Source organism: Ambystoma mexicanum, chromosome 12 (genome assembly GCF_040938575.1).
Source record: "Ambystoma mexicanum isolate Mex_15411 chromosome 12, UKY_AmexF1_1, whole genome shotgun sequence".
In the NCBI taxonomy this organism is placed as follows: Eukaryota; Metazoa; Chordata; class Amphibia; order Caudata; family Ambystomatidae; genus Ambystoma; species Ambystoma mexicanum.
The window spans coordinates 706814117-706833533 of NC_090936.1; positions in this window are offsets into that span (position 1 = coordinate 706814117).

A 19417-nucleotide genomic window follows, 5' to 3' on the forward strand; every position below is an offset into this window, starting at 1 on the left:
AACTTTGACACTTAAATAAACCAGTAAAATGCTGAATGGTGAATGCATGTTGTACATATTGAATACCGAACAAAAACCGAAAGTTAACATCAAAGCAAACCAGTAAAATTTAGAATTCTGAATACATGTTGCACAACAAACAAACTCAAATCTTGAAGTAGAATTTAATTAAGCAACATAAGAATGCCTTAAACTTTGACCAGCAATTGAATAACATTAATGTTGCACAATGAAAAAAGCCTATGGAGTGAATACATTGTGACAAGGCTACCTTTCAAAAAGGGGTGTAGGACACATAGTGGCAGAGTCACAAGGTGGTTAAGGATAAAGTAGTGGATCCGCAAAGAGCACACCCTAAATCCCAAAATCAATAATGGGAAGCAATTGAAGGTAATTTGTGCACATGGGCAAGGAACAAGGAACCTGTGTGAGACATTGAAGTCTTGGAGAAGGGAACCCTGAAAATTCATATATGTTGTATTGGGATTTGAGTCTCAAGACCCCCTTTTTTGGGGATTGTGGAAATTGAAACTTGGGAAAGGGAACCCCAAGAGTGACTTTGAAATATATTGCTTTGAACTGAAGAAAGGTATATTTCAAGACTATTTTTCATGGAACTTTCTTATGCTTGGGGAAGGGGAGCTGAGAGGAAGCTCTGAGCTGGAAAAAGTGCAGACCTTTAAGTTGAACACTGTTTATTTTGACATTGACATCCCTACACATTTGTTTGTTCTAGTGGTGATGGCAAGAATAGGGTTTGGGCACAGCCAGGCTATTATGTTGAACTCTTTTACTCAGACTTTCATTTATTTATTTATTGTTTGCTTGTTAGGCACTTATACAGCAAGTAAAAACTGTTTCATAGTGCCCACAGGGTGAGGGGAGTGAACAAGGGATTGAACTACATTACAAAACACAATATTTAATAGGAGCAGTGACAGGAAAAAGGAAGAAAGGACAAACCTACTATGCCTTGTGAGTATTCAGAACTTGCAAGAGCAGCAAGGAAGAGGTAAGACAGTGTAGATGCTGGGGTGTCGGAGCTCATGGGAGAGCCACAGATTAAGTGCTTGGGTTGTTGAGTGCTACACAGCAAGTAGCTGCATTAAAAGTAAGAGCAAATCTCCAGGGTAGAGCATATGCCAGGCAAGTGCTGAGGGTAGACAGGAGCAGATCTGATTGGGTGTTGGAAGGTCAAGGGGCCCCAAGGATGCATACGGGCCATGGACACCAATAACAGCAACTGCGGGATTAGCAAAGGAGAGAAGAAGGGAAGGAGGAGGTAAAGAGGAAAGTCTTAAGGAGCTTACCGGATTTAAGAAAGTCATGCTCAAGGTGCCGAGGAAGGGGTAGGCTGCTCCATAGGAGGGAGCCAGCATAAGAAAGCGATCCACTACCTACCATCTGTTTAGCAAAATGCTTTACAAAAAAAGAGTTGGTGCCAGAGGAACATAGAGGTCTAGAGCGTGAGTATTTAGTAAGATAACATTTTGTTCAGCTAGGGAAATCCTATCTTTGCATGGGACAAGTTAAGCCTTCGTCCATCCTGACATTTAAGTTAATGAATATCATTTTTTTGAACTTTGTTTGTTGTCTGTGTCTTGCTTCATGATGCCTTCACAACTAGCATTAAGGGCACCCACTGAGTTTTGATCAAACTAGCAATTAACTTTTTTAGTGTTGCAGCCAGCGTACAGCTATCCTTTTCCATTTGCATTTCTCGGTCGACCTTCCGTGACTGATGTGTTTCCATTGTGCACTTTTATATGTAAAGAAGTGGGTAGATTTCTCTCCACTACCCTTGCAGTAGGGTATTGCCCCAAAATGCTGTATTAAAAATGCTGAATACACGTTTTGTGTACATTTGGCATAGTTGATATGGTTGAATCCCAAAATGCCAAACTAGGTGAGCATGGGTCGTGGGGCTATCCCCAGCTCCCCTAGTTCAGTATTATGGGCTGCAGGGGTTGCAGGGTGTCCCCTGTGTACACTAAAGGCATGGTGGGAGACCAACAACAAAAATCCGAAAAGTTTGAATTACAAAATGCAAGCAAGTGGGCTTCACAATGTTGTAATTTGGGCTTTTCAGAAATCGGTCATTTAACGTGCATCCTTGCAGTTGAACTACAATCCACAGCCATACAACTGTCCTGTCCCTCCAGCATATATGAGGGACCTGGCTTCTGTTTCTCATCTATGGTGAAGTTTGTTATCTATGGTGAAAACATTTCCGAAGTGGAAGTCGATAGGCAAAGATTGCAGTTGCAATTGCGTACATTCCACGTCCTTCAAAGCTGTACTTGATTTTACCGAAATGACCGTTTCTAGCCACTGAGTTAACTTTTAGCAGTTCAGAGTCTCTTATTCCAGCAGCCCTTCCTACACACATGCTGTGCTGCAATTCTTTCTAAAAAAAATACATTTCTTTTTTTTTTAAATGCTTGTTTGCGGAATCAGTTACAATATTACTCTTTGAATGTGTTAGCATTTTTATTGCAGTAGCAGGTTACTACGAAAAGTCACTGATCCTCCTATCTTTCGAAGTTGCCAAAGACAAACCATTTACCATTGCGCACACTGTTTTTATTTTGCAACCTCCAGGGTTTTATCATGTAAAATCAGTCTCTCCTGGACATTTATGTCCTTCATTAGAGTACAGTTATTGGAGTTCAGTTCAGAGTTGGGCCCCACTGATTTTGTACTTTAGTCAAGTTCCCCTTCTCATTAATCAACTGGCAACTTCTGGTTTCCCGAGACCCTGTTCCGACTTTTTTCTCAACACTCCTTTTGATTAATGAAGATTTCTTAGACATGTACTCGCTCACTGTCACTCTTCAGTAGGCAGCATAGTGCCACCAGGCTAAAACAGAACAAAAAAAACTGAGTGCAGGTGGATCTTTACACACGGCTAGTACCCGTCACCTGACCCACCCCGTCATCCAACCCACCATGGACAACTGCATATCACCTTCATTTGCACACTCCGCACCCACTCTGTGCGGGGTAGATGGTGTTACAGTAGGTGGTGCTTCAGAATAGTAGGTGTTAGAAAGAATTCTCAAAATGTGCTAATTTGCCTTACCCTTTGAGACCCTCAGCAACTTTGCTGGATTACTAAGATTTTTTTTTTTTTTTACCTGGCAAGAGTGTGGACCTTTTTTCCCAATCTTTCAGATATTTTGATGTGTGTTTTACTTTTGTGTTCTTTGGTTATGGAGTTTTAAAACAAATCCATAGGCATCATATTTTTCTGTGTGTCCCACATTACCTTCAGTGCAGTGGCACAGGGATGTCTTTCCGACTTCCCAAGGTTTAAATACCTTCTCTGGTACTGACTACCGTCTCCCAGAGCATGTAAAGTTAAATTGACTTTACTAGTCTCTTTAAATTTACAGACCCAGCACCCACCTAACTGGTAAATGCGACTTGGATCTACATATCTTTGCTGAAGGTCAACACCTTCTTACTAGTAACTACAGGAAACCTACTGAGGTCAATTCAACGTTATCAGCACAAAGCAACCTCCGACGCACTACTATTGACAATATACCATTGGGAGAATTCCACAGGGCAAGACGTAACTGTACTCGCCCTATAGACTATGACAAGGAATGCAACATCATTAACCAGCGTTTCGTGAATAGAGGATACAAAAGTTCTGTTATCAATGAATCATATGCCAAGTTTACCAATGTTACTCAGCTCGACCTCTTAAACAAGGTGCCCATGCCTAAGGAATCCCCGCAACACATTTCTCTTGTTACCCCATTCACTGCTGATTCCTCACTGTTGTATAAAATGGTCGAAAAGCATTGGCACATCCTGAGACTCGACAAGGATCTTGAACCTTTTTTGACACCCAAACCTAAATTTACTTTTTTGAGATCACCTACGATTAAATCATAGGTCAGTCCTTCTTTCTTTGACAGTCAAGTGGAAAATCCCTCTTGGTTACGCCAACCAGCCTGTTTCCACAAATGTAGGAATTGTAATCAGTGCCCTTGGGCGCACGCCAATTGTCAAATTTTCACTGATAAGTTTGGTTCTAAAGTGGTCATACGGGATTTTATTAATTGAAAGACTACTCACGTGGTGCATGAAATTATCTGTATCTGTGGCAAGCTCTAGGTGGGCAGTACCATTCGTCAACTTAGAATTAGTATCAGAGAACACTTGACCAGTCTCCGGATGTGTGAACCAAAATCCCCTTTAGCAATTCACTGGCAACGTGAACATCAATTGGATCTCACTTCTGATCTGCGAAACATTGGATTAATGAAAGCGCATCGGGGGAAAAGGGGTGGGAACATTCAACTCAAATTGTGACAAATAGAAGCTAAACTTATCAGTTTGTTATGATGTACCACTCAAGGTCTAAATTCTGACCACGAGATGCATGTCTTTTTGTAAACCTGGATTTTGCGGCACTGTTTAATATGATTTTTCTGTTGTTCCTTATATCTATTTGTTTATCATTCAGACCCAGTCATCTTTAGGAATTCGGTTGACTTTCATCCTGGTACTCCCCTGTGTTTCTTTAATCATGAGCACCCATTTACTTGAGTTCTAATCTAGATGGTAGCATTAGTCATTAGCCATCTGTTAGTTGTTGGCCACCCCCCACCTGTTTTGCACCATCTCCTTTCCTTAATTCACTTTATTTGATATACCGATTAATTTTCCTTGCTTGGTGTTGGAAACATATCCATTCTATTGTGTTCGTTCGGCTTTCGGTTAATTTGTTTCTAGTTTCTTTTTTTGCGATTCACCTTCTGCACCATTGCCGTTCTTCGTGTGCTGCTATCAATCCGCGCTACCGCCTACGTGACTTCTGTGACATACGCGGCAGCCACGGTAACACACATGCGACCCCAGACCTTTGTTTACCATATACGTGACTCCAGCGACGTAAACTACCCACGCTGCTGCCGACGCCACTTCCGTGACGTACGCGGCAGCCGCTACAATATATACACGGCCCCACACGCATCTCGCTGGAATCATCCTGTCATATTAGGACGTCACTCGATTCAACGAGTAAGTAAGACCTCTCCTCATCCTTTACTGATTATTGTGTTTTTCTCCTGGTGGAAAGCCACCTAGAATTGTCATAGCCCTTGATTTCTATTACCATTTTGCAGGCAATATATTTGGATGAGCCAATGCAGCGTTCTCTGTTCCTTTTTCGAATTTGATTACGATTTTTTCTGGTACGACCAAGCCAATCTCCATATGGTAGGTGCTAGCACCTTCCTCATTATTTGATTATTGGCATTTTTCATTTTCTTGATATTTGACATAAGGTCCCTTTTCAACAGGATTCCTATGCTTATTTGCTAATCATATTCCTCCATGGTAAGGGCTTCTCAGATCATTACCTTACTACCCACCTCCATTAGGGTCATACTGTTCCCCCACATATGGGCTTTTCTTTCAATAATTTTCTTCTTGATTATGGTACACCCCTTACTAGATACCATGCATGGACTTAATTGCCCTTCCGCCACCCATTCATTTATACTTCAGTTCTAACTATGGTGTCTTAAAACATATCTGCCCTCATTGGTTTTATAGTTTGATTGATTACTCCTCTGTGCTTGATTTTTTCTCTCCTCTTTATCTTTCTTTTCTAGTTCTACTTTCGCCTTGCCCTATTCATTTTCTCTTCCTGTGGCTGGTGCTTAATCTGCATGGGGGATGACAGTGGTGCGTGAGGCACATATAGTATATGTTATTCATGTCAATCTATAATTATACACAACCACATTCATTAGATTTATCCTAATTTTCTTGTTAATCTGCCCCCATGGTTAATGTCAAATTGTACATGCAATGTTGGACAATGTCTCTATCTCTTTTCTTTATTTTTCAACCATCTGCAATTTTGATATGTCAACATGTACTTGTGACTCATGTCGATGTATATTATTATTTACTGTAATGTTTTACATCTTTGTTATCTGTTAATTTATTTTGATCCAATTACTAAGCCTTGAAGACGACCTGAGTGTTGAAACACGTGTCGGCTGTTTCTTATCTTATAAAAATACTGAATTTTGATTATAGTTGTTTAAATTCAACGGTGTAAAGCGCAATTCCACCTCTCTTTTCACTTAACAGTTTTCATTATAATTGACAAGCGTGTACTGTGACCTATCCTATTTTGTATCAGATTAGTTTGCAACAGAACATTTTCGTGGAAAGTTGCTTCTTGGAATGGTGTTTGTGCCACATTGACATCGATAGGTTGGGCAGAATACAAATCAATGAATGTGAATTTTTAGTAGAGTGTAGGTAAATGATATTGTATACGATAAACTCATTCAAACTAATTACAATGATAGAAATTTAATTAATAGGTTATGTTTTATATATTGTGCATATGCATTGTTTAAAGAAAATAGAAAATATTGAATGCATTGTAAATATACAGTTTATATACAAGGTTACATGTAATTCTTGAGACCGATAGATGGGTTATGATTCTGTCATTATGACATTCCACCAAGTTATTGCTCAGGATGAAGCTGAAGTCAAAAAGGCTATTAGCATATGTGTTATTATATGTGAACAAGAAGAGACACATTAGAGAAAAGGAACTGTTGGGAATGTCATCAATCCAAGACGGGCATTCTTGAATAGTTGTATAATACTATGTGTTCATGGTCTATTAATAAGGGGTTTGGGGAGAAATAGCACCAATGAAGGTTTTGGCTGCATTTAAAAAAAAATGAAAGTGTCTTCTAGGAACATAAGAGTGTCAACCATTCTTTATATTTTCAGAATATGTCAGAGATAGAAGAGTTGTGTTCTTATTTATTCATGTATTTATTGTAACCATTGTTTAGGTGCAAGCCTAGCCCAATTAGGTAAACGGAGCACTGTATGGTATTTTTATTGAATAATCGAGAGATGCAAGGAAAATGAAATAGAAAACACAAAAAAGAATGAAAATGACTCACCACAACCTAAAAAAAAGTTTCAGGTTTTGTCTAAACACAGACAGCCTATTCATGCTGTCTAAAAAACAACAGGGTTGAATTTCAGTGTAAGCTGACTGGAAGACAATTTCAAAAGGAAACATGACGTAGCATGAGGTTGTGCATAGATTCTTCCAAACGTCTACTTAAGTTATTATCTAACTGCTTGCCGCTCTGTTTCCCTACTTAAGGAGCCCGCCAGCTTCTTTTCCTTTGCAGATGGGGAGCAGGTGCAATTGGATCCAGGTCACCTGGCCTAAGCCCCGCCCACCTAGTGCCTTCCTGCCTGCCGCTCTTTTTCACCACTTAGCAAGCCCCACCCACCTGGTGCCTTCCTGCTTCCTACTCTTTTTCACCACTTAGCAAGCCCTACCCACCTGGTGCCTTCCTGCCTGCTGCTCTTTTTCACCACTTAGCAAGCCCCGCCCACCTGGTGCCTTCCTGCTTGCCGCTCTTTTTCACTACTTATCAAACCCCGCCCACCTGGTGCCTTCCTGCTTCCCACTCTTTTTCACCACTTAGCAAGCCACACCCAACTGGTGCCTTCCTGCTTGCCGCTCTTTTTCACCACTTAGCAAGCCCCACCCACCTGGTGCCTTCCTGCGTCCCGCTATTTTTCACCACTTAGCAAGCCACGGCCACCTGGTGCCTTCCTGCTTGCCGCTCTGCTTCCCTACTTAAGGAGCCCTCCAGCCTCTTTTCCTTTGCAGATGGGGAGCAGGTGCAAGTGGATCTAGGTCACCTAGCCTAAGCCCCGCCCACCTGGTACCTTCCTGCCTGCTGCTCTTTTTAACCACTTAGCAAGCCCCGCCCATCTGGTGCCTTCCTTCACCATCACTGTCTTGTGGCCAATGCTGGATTTGACTTTTATGGACTTCATTCATTCACAGTGTGTCACTCTTTCTCAACTCTCATGCTGGACTTCCTTTGCATCTTGTACTCATGGTGGCCCTGAATCATGCTGTTCCCATCTTCATCTTGTATCCTGGCTTGAAACATTATGTGTTACTTCTGACTTCTGCAATTGCATTCGCTCTCCACTCTTGCTTCTCCACTCTTTTTGACTGATTACTCTCTTTTCTCTCCTCCTTTGCCTTCTCCCTTTTCCTATCTCCTCCCCTTACTTTCTTCTATGCACTTACTCTATCAGAATTGTCCCATGACCTAATATGATAGCAACCTCGTCTGTTTCCTCCACCCCCATTACTGTTTTTTTTTCCTCCCCACCCCCCCTCCAGCACTATCTGAAATGTCGTCAGGCATAGTATGATAGTCGCTAGTTTTGTTCCTCCCCTCCCTTTCTGCACCCCTCTGCCTCACCTTTTGTTTTTCTCCGGCTCTACCAGAAATGTTGTCAGGCCTAGTACGGTAGTTGCCTGTCTGTTTCCATTTCCTTCCCACTCTCCCCCTCCCTTCCTTATCTCTGTTTTAGATCTGGCACTGTCTGAAATGTCGTCAGGCCGAGTACGATAGTTAATTTCACATCCTTACTGTTCATGGCCTGTAAGAATGTGGTTGTATTTTCCCTTGTTCCCTCCCTTGCCTTGAAGCGCTTTGAAACACATTGTGTACAGGCGCTATATAAATAAACAATCATATCAAACGATCATAACATAAATGGCTTATTGTGTTTTCTATTGATATAACATTCTTCAAAACAATGGCCCTCATTACGACCCTGGCGGAGGACCATGGTGCAATTTGCACCATGGTCCATGGCGCTAAGCTGCCAACTCCGCCATGGGGGTTGGCGGACTTACCGCCCCATTCCGAGGTTGGCGGGGCGGTAAGTCCCCAATCCCCATTTACCCTTCCCCATTCCCATTCCTGGCCCCATAGGGCATAATGGGAGTGGGGAAGGCGTTAATTACGCCACCGTAAATTACGGTGGCGTAATTAACATCAAGGTCCCTTAGCGCCATGGATTTTAACGCCTGCTAAAAGCAGGCGTTAAAATCACCATGGCGCTAAGGGAACTCGTACTCAGGCGGTAGGGTACGCCATGGTTTACGCCGGCGTAAACCCCTTTCCGCCAGGGTCCTAATGAGGGCCAATATGTTTTTGGATCTTTTAAAATAACCTAGATTAAGACAAAGGGCTTCATTACAAGTTTGTCGGTCCGGAAACAAGGGTGCCGTTAAGCTCACCAGCACCTATGTTTCTGGACTGGCAAACTAGGAGTCTGCCTGCCGGGGGCTGCTGTGCCCGACAGGTCTGACCCTGACGGGTGCAGCAGCCACGGTAGGCAGACCGTTCACGGAAGCGCCAGCACCATTAGCAATGGTGCCAGCGCTTCTGAGTCCCCACTCCCATAGTTTCCTATGGGAGTCTTTGGGGATGGGGGCTTACATTATACCGGCACCTGACTTCGCAGGCCACAGAACTTGTAATCTCCCGGTAGGACCGGGAAGTCAGACGCCAGTAACATTTTACGAGTCTGGCGACAACCCGCCGGTAGCACCGGCAGGGTTACCTACCGGACTCGTAATGAGGCCCAAAAGTCTCTATGGCATTTCAGGAAATTACTTTCCTTGATAAGTTTCAAACACTTGCATATTCAAGAGTAGTGTTTTTAAGTAAATGCTTGCATGCAACATTTCAGATTTCTATATTAACAGCTTCATAGTTTAAAACATATTTACTTTGTGTGCTTTTAAACATCTTTTAATATGAGGTTTTTCCATATGAAAAAAATAATTATGGCTCCTATAACTCAAAATTGGTCAATTCGATGATTCTCATTTTTTGCAAGCAACTACATATTAGCTTGAATTGGTGCACTGAAAAAAATTTGAGACTCACCTTAGCCAATTTTGAGATATTAGGATGAAAAATGTACCTATATACGACACATTAGTACTGACAGCCAAATGTTATAGAGAAACAAATAGGAAATAAGCTAAAGGTATATGCCGACCATATGCTCAGCAACCATGCGACCCATACACACAGCACCCATAACCACACCTAGCATACGTACTTACCCCAATTGCATTGTACACATTCCAACATACAGTGAAATAAGGAAATACATAATCCATCAACAACCAAGCCATTCATACATAGAGCACGTATAAGCACACGCAGCATATGCACTTGGCTCGACTGCGTTGTACACGTTCCAACATACAGTGTGTATGAACCCCCACTTCATACACATTCCCACATGTACTGAAGCAAGGAAGTACATAATATCAAGCAACAATATGGAGCCAACTTTATCATGACCACACACAGCATACACGCTCACCCACACTGCATACACATTCTAACATAACTCATTGTGCAGCCAACATTATCATGAACACACACAGTGTGCGTGCCCACACACACTCGCAATAACAGAGATGTGGTTCCATGCAGCTGCAGGACGTCCCTTGTACTCACCATTCCAGATAACTATACCATCTTGAGAATAGATAGAGAAACATCAAGAGGTAGAGGGATTGCATTCATCGCCAAAACTAGTTTTGGATTTAGGATTTCATCACATTCTCCATTCACTACAGGAGCAATTCGAAGTTAAACTGCCTTTCTTTTCCTCGCACATCATAACCATGAACCTGCTATATAGGCCATCTGGTCCTATAGGGTCTCTTGAAGAAGAGATACCTGCTCTACTCTCAAATAACACTGAACCCAGATCTCAAATCATACTTCTTGGAGACTTTAATCTCAGTTTCAACAACCCTAATGACCAGCATGCTCATGCACTTCCTTTTAGCAGAACTAGGTTTCACTTAAAGAGTTAATATGCCCACACATTCTTAAGGAACACACTTATATTTGGTGGCCAACCTAAACTGCGAGACCATTATGACGTCTATAGAACCCCACACTTGGACAAATCATCATCTACTATCCGTCACTATCCAAGATAGCCTTCAATATACTAGGACCAACCAGCTGGCGTCTCCCCTTCCCACCAGAAACAAATGCAATATAACATTGGACAATTTACTTCCACTTCTCCAGCCCATCATGAACCCCATGCCCACTAGCTCAGACCCTGCTGTTTTAGTAGACATTTACAAAGCTACATTTACCCAAGCTATAGATTCTATTGCACCTCAAAAAATGCACAAAAGCAAACCAAGAGCACACATGAACTCCTGGTTTACCCCAAACCTCAAAGCCCTCCGGGCTAAAAAAAGGAAAGCTGAAACACATTGGAATAACCACCCCACAACTCTAAATAAAGTAAACCTTCTATGAAGTTCAGCAAACTACAAATCCAAGATTATTCAAACTAAACATGAGACATACAATGAAAGGATTAGCAAAGCTAGCTCAAGTACCAGAGAACTCTTTGCCATCCTAAAAGAACTGGAATCCATCATTCCACCATTTGACACGTGCATCAAGGACACATCCTGGTGCACCAATATTCAAAATGTTCTGTCCAATAAAATGTCTCTTCTACAAAAAAAAAATAGAATGAAAAAAACTCAACCTCCCTAATATTCATAGTCCACTGACATCCCAACCAGACCTGACTAAACCACCTAACATATTCAAATTTGCCCCTGTCACCTGCCATGAAGTAAAGGACATTATAGCATCTTTCAAACCTTCTAACTGTCAGGGAGACATCTGCCTGGCCACAATAATTAAAGAAGCAGCTGGGGACCTAGCCCGTTCATTACCAAGCTTATCAATACGTCATTCAAAACTTGCACCGTCCCCATTAACCTTAGGGACATGTGGGGCCTCCCTCTCTTACAAAAAAAACACTCTGGTCCCAAATAGCCCAACTAATTACAGACCGATTACTACGGTCCGTTTCTGTTAAAAATCATTGATAAGGCAGCTTCCCTCCATATTCAGTCGTACTTAGAGACTAACAATTTTCTAGGGCTTCGGCAGTCAGGTTTCAGACCTAAACATGGCACGGAAACAGCCTTGATCGATTTGAAAAACCAAATAGACGAGCTCAAGGACAAGGGGAAATCAGCTCTCCTACTACTATTAGACCGCTCTGCCGCCTTTGATGTGGTGGATCATAAGGTGCTGTGTTAACATTTGTATACAGCTGCCCACTTCTCTTCAGAGGCGACGACCTGGATTCAATCATTCCTCGATAACAGGTCCGTGAGAGTCTTCTCACCCTCAGCCTCAGCAGAACGATTTCCTATTACATATGGAGTACAACAAGGCTCATGTAACACCCACAATGTACAATATTTTAACCAAGCCTCTGTTCGACGACTTAGACAACGAGGGTGCCATCTACACTAACTATGCAGATGACACCAAGATTCTTGTACCTATTATCTGGCGACTTAGATTCCGACGTTGCCTTGGTGAACAACATCTATCTCATCATTCAGACATTGATGGCCTCTCATGGTCCCTGTCTGAATGATGAAAAAACAGAGCTCTTTCTCCTGGGAGCACCAGCTAGACTTTACAAACTAAATAATCAGTTCCAAGCATTTAACATTGACGGGATTGATATCATAGTTACAAAGGAGGTAAAAACGTTAGGCTTCTACCTCGACTCTGCACTAAACCTACACAGACAAGTGAACGCCACAGACTCGGCGACTGCATACACTTGCAAATTAATAAATGTTTGCAAATCATTCTTATCCACAGATAGCTGCATTACCCTAGCCATAGTGTTAATCCTCTCGAAACTTGACTACTGCAACACACTCTATTTGGGCTTGAGTAAACACAATATTAACAAACTTCAAATACTACAGAACAATGCTTCAACAACAGTCCTAAGTATTCCAAGGAGACAACATATCTTGGAGGCCAGACGTTACTGCAAGTGGCTCAGAGTTAAAGATAGGATCTAGTTCAAAGTGGCAACTCTCACCCATAAATGCCTTACCAACGAAGTCCCTAAATACCTCATGGATACATTTACTAAAACATGATCTACTCGCCCCACTAGGACCAAGCATTCTTGCCGGCTGAAAGTCCCCAGATTCAAGCTTACTAAAGTAGGATGCAGAAGCTTTTCTGTCCTGGCAGCTCAGCTGTGGAACTCCCTCCCCCCACCCTAAGAGCAACCTTTCCTTCCACAGCTTCAGAAACAAAGCAAAACACTGGATCCTCACATGTGAGCCATAAAGCTCACCAGTCTGTTGTTATCATCTGTTATCTATTTAATATAGTATCTGTACAGTTTAGTAAACAGTGATGTAGCTTCCTCTGTATAATACTGTTAAATTCCTGCTGTAAATAACTGCCTTGTAATTATCTTCCTTTGTATAATATTGTTAAATTCTTGTTGTAAATAACTGTCTTGCAATTGTGTAACCTATACCCTGCTATGACCTGTAACATGTGTTCTAAGTATTTGCAATGCGCCCAGATACCTTCGGGTTTGAGCGCTATATAAATACATAAACAAACAAATAAACAAACAAATAATTAATCTTGCGTGGCATCCATGCATGGGCAAGGCAGTACTTGCAGCAACAGCAAGTCTACGCGTGGATGGGTCATGCACATGGTATGGGTGGGGGGGATGAGGTTTTAGGTGTCATGCTTACCTGTGTGCATCTGCCATGGTCTCCCTATATCCTCGGGGAACACACTGATCTTGTACTTGACTGCTATAATGATGACTGTTTATTGTGGATTACCTTAACTCGAGAGGGAGTTGTACAATCAATGGCTCCTCAGAATGTGTGGGGGCCATAAGTCCTTCACTGGATACCTATGAATATGGGTGACCTATCCCTTCCTGCAAGTATGTTCCACATGTGCACTCTCTGATGTGTCCCATTGTATCTCTGCCCCTTCCATGAGAGTGCCTTGTGTATGATTGTTGAGTGGTGCTTTCTTGTCTTGCCTGATTCTGGATGACGCACGTGTGGTGGATGTTCTGCCATGGAATGGCGCATTCTTCACTTTGCACATGGCATGTCGAGCCTGTTTGTTTCTGTTGGTCCTCCGGTGTTTCATATTAGTTACTGCTCTGGGGTGCATTTGAACTCTGTGGGTCTTGTAAGGCTGTAGAAGTAGTACTCAGACAAGGTATGCTCATGTTGGATGTCATAAACGTTTATTAAAATTGAAAAATGAAAGACAAACTCTATCATTCCATCTATCTGTGAGGGGATTCGCCACCTCAAGCAAACCCGAACACAGCCTATTTCTATCCCTCAAACTATTGACTAAATTGAAAAAAAACAGAAGGTCTTCTTGACTCAGAAGACTAGAGTGTAGATTCACTCAAAGTAGGGGAAGACTTGTTATGACAGATTGTCTCCCTTCTTTGAGTTGTGTTCCCTTTTTCAAGACAGCTCCAAACAAGAGAAGTTCCAAACCCAAGGTTCTTAAATGTAAAACAAAGTTCTTTGAAGTTCTCAGATATTTCTCTGTAAGAAACGCTTTTCAAAAACCAGCAGCAATGATTCCCTTGCCCTGGTTCCTTCTCTTGACAATTATCTGTCTCTTACAACACAACAACCAGGGGAAATGACTTCCTTGTCTCCATTCGCTTAGCAACTCTAAACAGGGTTCACAATGCCCAGAGGAGCGATTCCTTCCCCCTAGGCACTCCTTCCCAATTGTAAAATCTCTTCAAGGTCCCAGACCTCTGCTTCTCTCTCTTTAGGCTTGGGCCAACTTGGTTTGCTTCTCTGTCAAGTATGGTCCTTAGAAAAATTCTCTTGGAGGTCCCACATCTATGCTCTCTCTTTCTGCATGGGCCAAATTGGTTCACTTCCCTGCCAAGAATGGCCCTTAGTAAACATACTCTGTGGTTTCCCTTCTTCTCATGGGAGTGGTTTCCATACCCCTCTTATTTATGTTTGGGTACTTGGAACCCTCTTCTCAGTAGTACCATCATGAGCAAGATGACTTGTGTGGTTCTCTTGTAGTGTGTCCCAAACCCCTCTTCTTAGCATGCAGGTACATGGAGCCCTCTTCTCCCAAGTACCACCATGAGGAAGATGACTCGTCCTTTTCTCACATAGTGGTGGACCCCACAACCCTCTTCTTTGACTTTAGATACGTGTGGCCCTTTCCTCCCAATTACATCCATGAGGAAGATGACTCCTGTTGCTTTCTTTTGGTGGGCCGCAGACCCATAAGCTTCTCTTATTGCGTGACATTCCTGGTTCACTTGCTATCTTCTTAGTTTCCCACCAGCCAGACCGAGTGTTCCCCCTACCTCTAGGGACCCTGGTAGTGGGCTCTGGTCTGCCCAGGAACAATGAAGTCTCAATCATCCTCTGAACAGCACTGTCTTCCCTTCACGTGGTTCCCAGTCTTCAGGAACACCAGGAGCTTCTCACTGCCAGCTCACCTTCTGGTCCTTCCATGCTGGACTGGCCCTGGTCCTTCCAGCGTCCCTCTTGACATACTGGTCTACTTCCGTTCACTGTCTGGCAATGTGCTGCCTCATTCAGCTCCTCTATGGAGGACTGATAATTGCTTCCTGAGTGTCAAAACACACACTTACTTGGAGGAGAGAATAGACACTCTCCCCCGAACCACAGAAGCCGAATGAATTCGACCCTCCCACCGTGGTTGGCACAGGTACCTGAAGTGTAACACAGGACACCACGTGGCAGCCAATGGGGGGAAGAGGAGTTAGGGAGAGGTTGTGGATGGGGAGGGGAAGTTAGGGAAACCGGGAAAAGGATTAGGACAAAACCTAAGTTGGATAGGTAGGGGGAAGCACTGGGGAAAAACCCTTCCTTTCCTATACCTGTATATCCTAGTTCCTGACACACTGTAACATTGACTACATGAATACCCAGTAACATAAATCAGGACACACCTTAATACGTATGCCCCTGACTTCAGAACAAACATAGAGCACAAAACATGCACATATAGTAGCAAGCGGGATGAACACAGGACAATGGGACTTTTCCCATCAATGAAGAACGAAACACATGGCCCGTAGGGCAAGCTTGCTACTGCAATACATAAACACATAAATGCATGTCATTGCGGTTTAACCAGACAAACTAATACACATCATCACCCCTTGAGAGTGAATACTCTTGTCACCCTTAATGAGCTGTATTCGAGAGAATATGCCCCAAAAATGTTCCGTAATGTCCTCGTGTCTTATTATACAAAACCAATTGCTATATTCCCAAATTCAGCCCTTCCGTGATTGCCAAGTATCAGCTTCATGCGAGAGAAAACATATGCATCATAAGCTCCCACCCCGCAATGCCTTCTGCACTTATCTGAGCTCCGAGGGCCCCGCGGGACTCCTTGGAGGATTAGTAGCATGCTGAAAATGCTACCGCAGTTCCACCTGCAACTCAGTGCAAGAGAACGCTCGAAACCTCATGTAGCTTTTAGTTTTGCCGACATGCTCCTCACGCCAACCGCTCCTAGATTCGTAATAAGCCACACCTGTTTCACGCACCGTTGCTCTTTATGCTGTTTGTAATCACTGCAGCTGGCAACGCGCACGTGACCTTCTTCCTGATTGTGCACAGAACTACCAACCTCCCGTGGCTTGCTGGGAATTGTAGTCTTTGCCTCCAAAACTAGCCCAAAAAGGATTAAGAGACAAAACGTGTGACTCCTGTGCGCTTCCAGCCCTTATTCCTCACATTACCTCCCCTCTCAGGCCTCTTTCCAGGACCAGGTTTTTGCGGATGTTTCTTATGAAAAAGTTTCAATAATTGCAGTGCATGTACCGCTTCTGCCGGCTCCCATGAGCAGTCTTCCAATCCATAACCTTTCCACTGGATCAAGTACCATAGTTTTTGTTTCACTCTTTTAGCATTCAAAATGTGTTTCACCTCATACTCCAAATGTCCTTCTTTCACCATAGGAGGAGGGCGCTTTGTGTTTACTTCCGGAGCTGCAGGTTTAAGCAGAGATACATGAAATACCGGATGTACCGGCAGAGTTTTTGGCAAACTCAATTTCACAGCAGTATCTGATACACACTTAACGATGTCATAGGGACCAATGAATCTAGGCATACATTTCCTTGATCCAACCAAAGCTAAATTCTGTGTTGAAAGCCACACTCTGTCCCCAATCTTATATCGTGTGCTCTCTTGCCTATGCTTGTCAGCTTGTTTCTTGTAGGCTTTCTTGGCTTTTTCCAAATGTGTGCGTGCTCTCTGTCTTAATGCAAGAAGCAACTGTTTTCTGTCTTGTAACACTGGTATGGTTTCAACCTCGGGTAATTGTTCAGGAATCATATTTTGTTCCTGTCCATACAAACATTCATTAGGTGCCATTCCCAGTTAACTGTGAAAAGTATTATTGTAAGAAAATTCCGCCAACCACAGTGCCTGCACCCAGGACTCTTTACCATCTCCTAGATAACCTCTCAAATACTGTTCCAAAGTCTGATTAAATCTTTCAGTTTGACCATCAGTCTGGGGATGGTAACTGGTTGACAAAGCACAGTTGATTCCTAGCATTCGACAGAAAGCATGCCAAAATCTGGAGGTAATCTGTGATCCTCGATCTGAAACAATACTCTTTGGTAACCCATGTAACCTAACAACATTTTGTAGGAACAATTCAGCTAACTTGCCTGCCCCGGGAATACCAATGCATGGACCAAAATGAGCCTGTTTGGACAAGAAATCCACCACTACCCATATGGTATCAATCTGGTTATCTAGTGGTAAATCTGTGATAAAATCCATGGAAATGTGAGTCCACACTTTCTCTGGTGTAGGTAATGGCTGTAAGTACCCTCTCTTTTTGACATGCTCAGCCTTGTTCCTTACACAATTTTCACACTGTACCAGATATTTAACCACATCCTGTTTTAGGGTAGGCCACCAAAAATACTTTTCCAACATTTTTCTCATCTTTCTCTGACCTGCATGCCCCGCCAGAGGAGATCCATGGCACCAAAACATTGCTTGTTCTTGCAACCTTTTAGTGGGTAAATACAAATGACCCTGATGATAGGGTAACCCATCTCGCACCGTACGTGTCGGATGACTGTCTTGCCATTGTTGCAATTGTCTAGATGAAACTGCATGCTTTATTTGATCAATTAGTTGTTTAGTGACTGCCCCAATGACTTTCTCTGGAGAAATAATGGTCTTGACTTCCCCTATGGTCTTGTCTATGTGTTGCTGCCGGGATAATGCATCCGCCTTCCCATTTTTACTCCCTGGTCTGAATGTTACTACAAAATCAAATTCATTAAAGTACTGGGACCATCGGAGCTGTCTTTGACTCAAGGTGTGTGCTGTTTTGAAATATTGTAAGTTCTTATGGTCAGTTACTACCACCACCTGATGTCTCGCTCCCAATAGATAATGTCTCCATTCTAAGACTGCGGCTCGAATGGCCAACAGTTCTTTGTCAGTAATTGAATAATTCTGTTCATTACCAGTTAAATTCCTTGAGAAAAAGGCTACGGGATGCCAAACCCCTTCCTCATCCTTTTGTGATAATATGGCTCCTATTGCGATATTACTTGCATCCGTTTCTACCTGAAACGGTTTTTCCGTGTTTGGATGTCTTAATACCGGAGCCGTAGTGAAGGCCTTTTTCAATTCCTTAAATGCCCTCTCTGCTTCTGGACTCCACACAAAACTGACTGCCTTCTTCAGCAATTGTGTAATGGGCATAACTATTTTAGAAAAATTACTGATAAAGCGCCTATAGAAATTGGCAAATCCCAAAAAGGATTGGATGTCTTTGACACATTGTGGAGATGGCCAATCTTTGACTGCCTGTACCTCTTAGGGTCCATGACCACACCAGATGGCGTCAGCAGATATCCAAGAAACTCCACTTGTTTTACATGAAAAGCACATTTCTCCAATTTTACACATAATTGGCATTCTTGTAAACGCTGCAACACTGCCTGAACATGTTGTACATGCTGTTCAGGCGAATCTGAGTATATCAAAATATCATCAATATAAACAATAACAAAAATGTCAATGAAATCTCGCAATACTTCTTGCATAAAAAATTGAAAAGCTGCTGGGGCATTACACAAACCAAACGGCATCACTAGGTATTCAAACAACCCAAATTCGCTTCGGAAAGCCGTCTTCCACTCATCCCCCTCTTTCTCTCTTATTAAATGATAAGCTCCTCTTAAATCAAACTTGGTGTAAATCTGGGCGGATCTCACTTGATCCAACAACACTGAACTATTGACCTAGCTGACTTAATCACAGAAGCCAATCTAGACTTTATTGCTATAACAGAGACCTGGCTACACAATGCGGCAGGCCCATCGCTCATGTTGGCCATTCCTGACGGTTACACCATATCTAGGCAGGACAGAGAAGGCTCCCACGGAGGCGGAGTCGCCATTATACCCAAAATAAACTTATCACTACGCCTAGTCCCTACCACAACTATGCAATCCTGTGAAACTCTCACTGCCAGAATTCCCATAAATAACACCCAAACTCTCTCAATTCACCTAATTTACAGACCACCATGTCCACTTGGCACCTTCGAGGAGGACCTGCACAGCCTTCTGTCTAATAATCCCAAAACTA